Raw genomic sequence first — 6,948 nt, 5'->3', positions numbered from 1 at the left:
TAAGTAAAGCCAATTGGAATTTGTGGTCTGTATATTTTATCATTTCATTTAGGATACCATCAGCACCACAGCACCACAGGCCTATTTGGGTTGGAGTGTTTGTATTTTGTCCTGTAGATCATTCAATGTAATTGGATAATTGGATAATCCAGTGTGTTCTGATAGTATTTAATAGCTGATTGATCATGTATACAAAGAAAAAATATAAACGCAACATGCAACAATTTCAAAGATTTTACTGAGTTACAATTCATATAAGGAAATCATTCAATTGAAGTAAATTCATTAAGCCCTAATCTATGGATTTCACATGACTGGGCAGGGGTGCAGCCATGGGTGGCTCTTGGAGGGCATAGGCCCACCCACTTGGCAACCAGGCCCTGCCAATCAGAATGAGAATTTCCCCACAAAAAGGGCTTTTTGTCCCCCACCACCCCTCAGATGAACCCGCAGATGAAGAAGCCAGATGTGGAGGTCTTGGGCTGGCCTGATTACATGTGTTCTGTGGTTGTGAGGCCGGTTGGACATAATGCCAAATTCTCTAAAATGACGTTGGAGGCAGCTTATGGTAGAGAAAGGAACATTCAATTATCTGGCAACATGGGGTGGTAGGTAGCCTAGGGGTTAGAGTGTTGGGCCAGTAACCGAAGGGTTGCTGGATCGAATCCCTGAGCTGACAAGGTAAAAATCTGTCATTCTGCGCCTGAACAAGGCAGTTAACCCACTGTTCCCCACTAGGCCGTCATTGTAAATAAGAATTTGTTGGCCAAAAAAATAAAAGCGTCTCTGGTGGACCGTCCTGCATGCCAATTGCATGCTTCCTCAAAACTTGTGACTAAACTGCACTTTTTAAAGTTACTTTTTTATTGTCCCCAGCACAAGGTGCACCTGTGTAATGATCATTCGGTTTAATCAGCTTGCCAGATATGCCACCCCTGTCAGGTGGATGGATTATCTTGCCAATGAAGAAATGCTCACTAACAGGGATGTAAACAAACACTTTACATGTTGCGTGTATATTTTTGTTCTGTATATATGTTTTTGCAGTTTGTTCTTTGTTATAAAGTCAAAAAGATTGGAGAAGTGGTTTATCCATTCATCTTCATTTCGGATAAATAACTGTTGGTGTTGTTGTTTGTTTAGTGTTTTCCAACTTTCCGAGAAGTGGTTAGATTCTATGGATTCTTCAGTTACATTGAGTTGACATCTGATGTGCTGTTCCTTCTTTTTCCGTATTGTATTTCTGTATTGTTTTAGTGTTTCACCATAGTGAAGGCATTGGCTCATGTGTGCTGGGTGTCTATGTTTTGGTTGGATAGGTTTCTCAATTTCATTCTAATGTTTTTGCATTCTTCATCAAACCATTTGTCATTGTTTTTAATTTTCTTAGGTTGTCTGCTAGAAATGTTTAGATTTGATAGGGAAGCTGAAAGGTCAGATATACTGTAAGTATTCAGACCCTTTACTCAGTATTTTGTTGAAGCACCTTTGCCAGCGATTACAGCCTCGAGTCATCTTGGGTAGGATGCTACAGGCTTGGCATACCTGTATTTGGGGAGTTTCTCCTATTCTTCTCTACAGATCCTCTCAAGCTTTGCCAGGTTGGATGGGGAGCGTCGCTGCATTGCTATTTTCAGGTCTCTCCAGAGATGTTCGATCAGGTTCAAGTCCGGGCACTGGCTGGGCCACTCAAGGACATTCTTGTCCTAAAGCCACTCCTGCGTTGTCTTGGCTGTGTGCTTAGGATTGTTGTCCATTTGGAAGGTGAACCGTCGCCCCAGTCTGAGGTCCTGAGCGCTCTGGTGCAGGTTTTCATCAAGGCTCTCTCTGTACTTTGCGCTGTTTATCTTTCCCCCGATCCTGACTAGTCTTCCAGTCCCTGCCACTGAAAACGTCCCCACACCATGATGCTGCCACCACCATGCTTCCAGGTTTCCTCCAGACGTGACGCGTGGCATTCAGGCCAAAGAGTTCAATCTTGGTTTCATCAGACCAGAGAACCTTGTTTCTGTTTTTACTTCTTTTTATATATATTTTTTAATTATTGCCCCCTTTTTCTCCCCAATTTCATGATTACGATCTTGTCTCATCCCTACATCTCCCCAAAGGGCTCGGGAGAGGCGAAGGTGAAGTCATGTGTCCTCCGAAACATGACCTGCCAAGCCGCACTCCTTAATACCCGCGAGCTTAACCCAGAAGCCAGCTGCACCAATGTGTTGGAGGAAACATTGTTCAACTGATGACCGAAATCAGCCTGCAGGATCCCGGCCCATCACAAGGAGTCGCTAGAGCGCAATGAGCCAAGTAAAGCCCCCCCGGCCAAACCCTCCCCTAACTTGGACGACGCTGGGCCAATTGTGTGCCGCCCTATGGGACTCCCGTTCACGGCTGGTTGTGACACAGCCTGGGATCGAACCTAGGCAGTAGTTACGCTGCAACACTGCGATGCAGTGCCTTCGACCCCTGAGCCATTCAGGAGACACAGAATCTTGTTTCTCATGGTCAGAGAGTCCTTTAGGTGCCTTTTGGCAAACTCCAAGCGGGCTGTCATGTGTCTTTTACTGAGGAGTGGTTTCCATCTGGCACTCTACCATAAATGCCTGATTGGTGGAGTGCTGCAGAGATGGTTGTCCTTCTGGAAGGTTCTCCCATCTCCACAGAGGAACTCAGGAGCTCTGTCAGAGTGTCCATCAGGTTCTTGGTCACGTCCATGACCAAGGCCCTTCTCCCCCGATTGCTCAGTTTGGACGGGCAGCTCTAAGAAGAGTTTTGGTGCTTCCAAACTTCTTCCATTTAAGAATGATGGAGGGCACTGTGTTCTTAGGCACCTTCAATGCTGCAGACATTTTTTTGGTACCCTCCCTCACATCTGTGCCTCGACACAACCCTGTCTTGGAGCTCTATGGACAATTCCTTCGGCCTGATGGATTTGTTTTTGCTCTGACATGCACTGTCAACTGTGTGACCTTATATAGACGTATGTGTGCCTTTCCAAATCATGTCCAATCAATTGAATTTACCACAGGTGGACTGAAGTTGTAGAAACATCTCAATGAGTCTCATAGCAAAGGGTCTGAACAAGGTATTTCCGTTATTTAATTTTGAATACATTTCTAAAACATTTCAAAAACCCTGTTTCCACTTTGTCTTTATTTGGTATTGTGTGTAGATTGATGAGGGGGAAAATGATTTAAGCCATTTTAGAATAAGGTTGTAATGTAACGAAATGTGGAAAATGTCAATGGGTCTGAACACTTTCCGAATGCACTGTATTTGGGAGGGAATACTGTCACCTCCAAGTAGGTGTTTGTCCACCTGTGTGCTGAGAGTGTCAGGTTCTTGTCCAGTTCTGGCATTTAGGTCGCCACAGACAAGTACATGTCCCTGCGCCTGGAAATGGTTGATCTCCCCCACTTGGATGGAGAAACTGCAATTGTTAAAGTCTTTCTCGGTCCCTGTCTCTCTCTCTCTCTCCCTCCCGCCTTCTATAATCTGCGAGACTTATAGGAAATCCCAGACGGCATGTTTCCCCTCTCTGCTTGTTCTGCAACTCTTGGAGTTCTCCTTTCTACCTCCTCCTTTCTTCACCTTTCTCTCTAGATCTCTCCTGTAGAGACTAGAAAGGAAGCCCCTCCCTAAAGAACTGGGGCTTTGTCCTTCTAGATCTGTGTGTCATCGCAACCTTCAAAAGCCTCCAGGGTTGTTGGCAGGGTGTGTAGTGGAGGGTGGGAGTGAGGGTTGCTCTGTGTGTGTGTGTGTGTGTGTGTGTGTGTGTGTGTGTGTGTGTGTGTGTGTGTGTGTGTGTGTGTGTGTGCGTGCGTGTGTGCGCGCGCAGTGGTGGAAAAAATCCCCAGTTGTCATACCTGGGTAAAAGTAAAGATACCTCAATCGAAAATGACTCAAGTAAAAGTCCCCCAGTAAAATACTACTTGAGTAAAAGTCTAAAAGTATTTGGTTTTAAATATACTTAAGTATAAAAAGTAAATGTAATTGCTAAAGTATGCTTAAGTATCAAATGTATAAATCATTTCAAATTCCTTATATTAAGCAAACCAGATGCCACCGTTCTTGTTTTTCAAATTTATGGATAGCCAGGTGCACACTCCAACACTCAGACATAATTAACAAACAAAGCATTTGTGTTTAGTGAGTTCGCCAGATCAGAGGCAGTAGGGATGACCGGGATGTTCTCTTGATATGAGCGTGAATTGGACCAATTTCCTGTATTGCTAAGCATTCAAAATGTAACAAGTGCTTTTGGGTGTTAGGGAAAATGTACGGAGTAGAAAGTACATAATTTTCTTTAGGAATATAGTGAAGTAAAAGTCTTCAAAGAGATAAATAATAAAGTACAGATACCCAAAAAAACTGCTTAAGTAGTACTATGAAGTATTTTTACTTAAGTATTTTACAACATTGTGTGCGTGTCTGTGTGCATGCGTGCATGTGTGTCTCTGTCCGTGTGTTATATCTGCAGACTGTGCAGAGAGAGTTAACCAGGCTCTTTTTGACATTATTCAGGGGTAATGAAAGTGGAGCAGTACTTTACATGCATGAGTCTGTCTGGGCTCCACAACCTTAGATTGCTTTCTTTATCAGTCGTCAGGGTTCAGTGAATCAGGAGGGGGGACATAACTGCATATTTCATAAGTACATTTATTCAATTGATTTCTGCAGAGCGCTGGCAAAATGCCTAATGTAGCCCAATTACTTGCTTTCCACCCTGTGTGTGTGTGTGTGTGTGTGTGTGTGTGTGTGTGTGTGTGTGTGTGTGTGTGTGTGTGTGTGTGTGTGTGTGTGTGTGTGTGTGTTTAAACTGAGTAGGGACCTGGCACCATAACAAATAGAATCCATAGAACAGGCTGCCATTTTGAGTGTACCCATAGGAGCAAAGCTAGGTTGAAGATGCCCAAGTAATCATTCCATACGGAAGCTTTTGAAAAGAAACAGGGGACCAGCGCCTTTGCTAACTAGCCTTGCTGGTCCCTTAGTTTAGAATTCTTCCTCATTAATGCAAAGAGTTATGGGATATTATACAAAGGGTGGGTCTAATCGTGAATGCTGATTGGTTAAAAGTGCATTACAGCCAGTGTCTATTCCACAAGTTACCACCGGCTAAATCTATGACGTTAAAATGCCTATTTACCCTGTTCCATCTGACTGGGCAATCCACTGTCTCATCAGTCCAGGCAGGGAAGTTATAAACTTGATCTCCACTATAAAAAGCATCTAGACATTATCTTACATTTCTTTTAGACTAACATTTAGTTTTCAACAGCGGAGATTTGTATAAACCTTACTGTCTGTCTCTCCGACATTTGCAACATTGTTACAATATTCAAATTCGATCTCTAACTGTCCCATAGTAATGAACGTATAGGAGTCGGGATGAGAGAGGCAGGCAGCGTTTCTCAGCCTGTCAAAATCATGAATCAGCTGGCATCATTTTTAAGGATATATACAAAGAAATGTAAATTGGAAAAGCTAGTTTGCAGTGTTTCCAGCTTCAGTTTGAAGTGATGGTGTTACCTGTGTTGTTGGCTAGCTCCTCTGAACAACAGTGTCCTAACGAGAGAGCCCATTTTCTATGCCAGGCGAAATCGTGCCTCATTAGATCATTGTTATGGATGTATCCAAATAAATGTGACTAGAAAACAGCTTGAACAAATGCAACTACTGTTATTATTCAGTCGTGACTGTAAGTTAGCTGTAGTTGGCTAGCTAGCAAGCAAGCAAAGGATAAGAACATTGCCAGCCAGCATGGCAATAGAACATTTAGAGCAAACAACTGGGTACATAAATACAGAACAAAAAGACAAAGACTGGGTCAATATATCCTCCAAACACCAGCTTCGAGAGCATTATAACTTAATTAGAATCCTCTTGTCTTAACCTTTGTTATCTTCAACTTCATTGTCTCATGTCAGATGGTGTCACTCCTATGTGACGCTCTTCCATCAACCAATCTGTCTTGTTGGATGTGGAACTCATTACATTTGAATAATAACGATCATCCGCCATTCAAATACTAAGACATAGTTCCTTTTTTATGATATCCCTGCGCTCTCATTCAATCTTTATGAAATATGCGGAATAGCTAGCTAATTTATTACACACGTTGTGACAGTGATTTAATAATAAGCCATTGCAATGTCACCTAGCAGGTTACATTTTTTAATGTTAGACAGCACATTGTAGCTGAACGACTTTTGATCTACCCCAAGTCTCTTTGTGAGATACGAGACAGATCATATCAGTCGGAATCGATGCGCTATCTGATGTAAAACAATGCTTCAACCTAGGAGCAAATTAGGAAGTGAAGGCAGGAAGTGTACCCTTCAATCTCTGCTGTTACTTGTTGAGTCAACTCAACTGACATTTAAAAAAAATACATTCTCTTCCATGAGCCACATCAGTTAGCATAATTTCAATGAAAATTCTACAGTAGCCTACCATGGCAATCGAGCATAAATTGATAGAACATCCCAAATTACCATGGGAAAAATTGCTTCACAGGTCAGCCATTGTGAGTGTACCCCATTGTGAGTGTACCCCATTGTCAGCCATTGTGAGTGTACCCCACAGGTCAGCCATTGTGAGTGTACCCCATTGTCTTATGTCAGATAGCGCATCGATTCCACTAATCTGTTTCGTATCATGCAAAGGGTAATGGGATAGCTTGAAAGTAGTTCTGCTATTCGAAAATATTATCTAGGTGACATAATCTGCTAAACCCCATTTCTGCCTCAAACGTCTGAATAAATATAAACTAAAACAATAAATATGTCAATAATGTTGATGCTTTTTTGGTGAGGAAGTCTTAGTCGCCCCTTTTTACATTTAGCTAATAATTATTGTGCTTCATTGAGCAGTATTTCTGAAGTTTTACTATGGCACGAAAGCTAGCATAAATTTGTCCAACATTAACCTTAGCTTGCAAACGTTATT

The sequence above is a fragment of the Salmo trutta genome, chromosome 2, assembly GCF_901001165.1.
Source record: "Salmo trutta chromosome 2, fSalTru1.1, whole genome shotgun sequence".
Lineage (NCBI taxonomy): Eukaryota > Metazoa > Chordata > Actinopteri > Salmoniformes > Salmonidae > Salmo > Salmo trutta.
Note: the sequence above shows the minus strand (reverse complement) of the source record.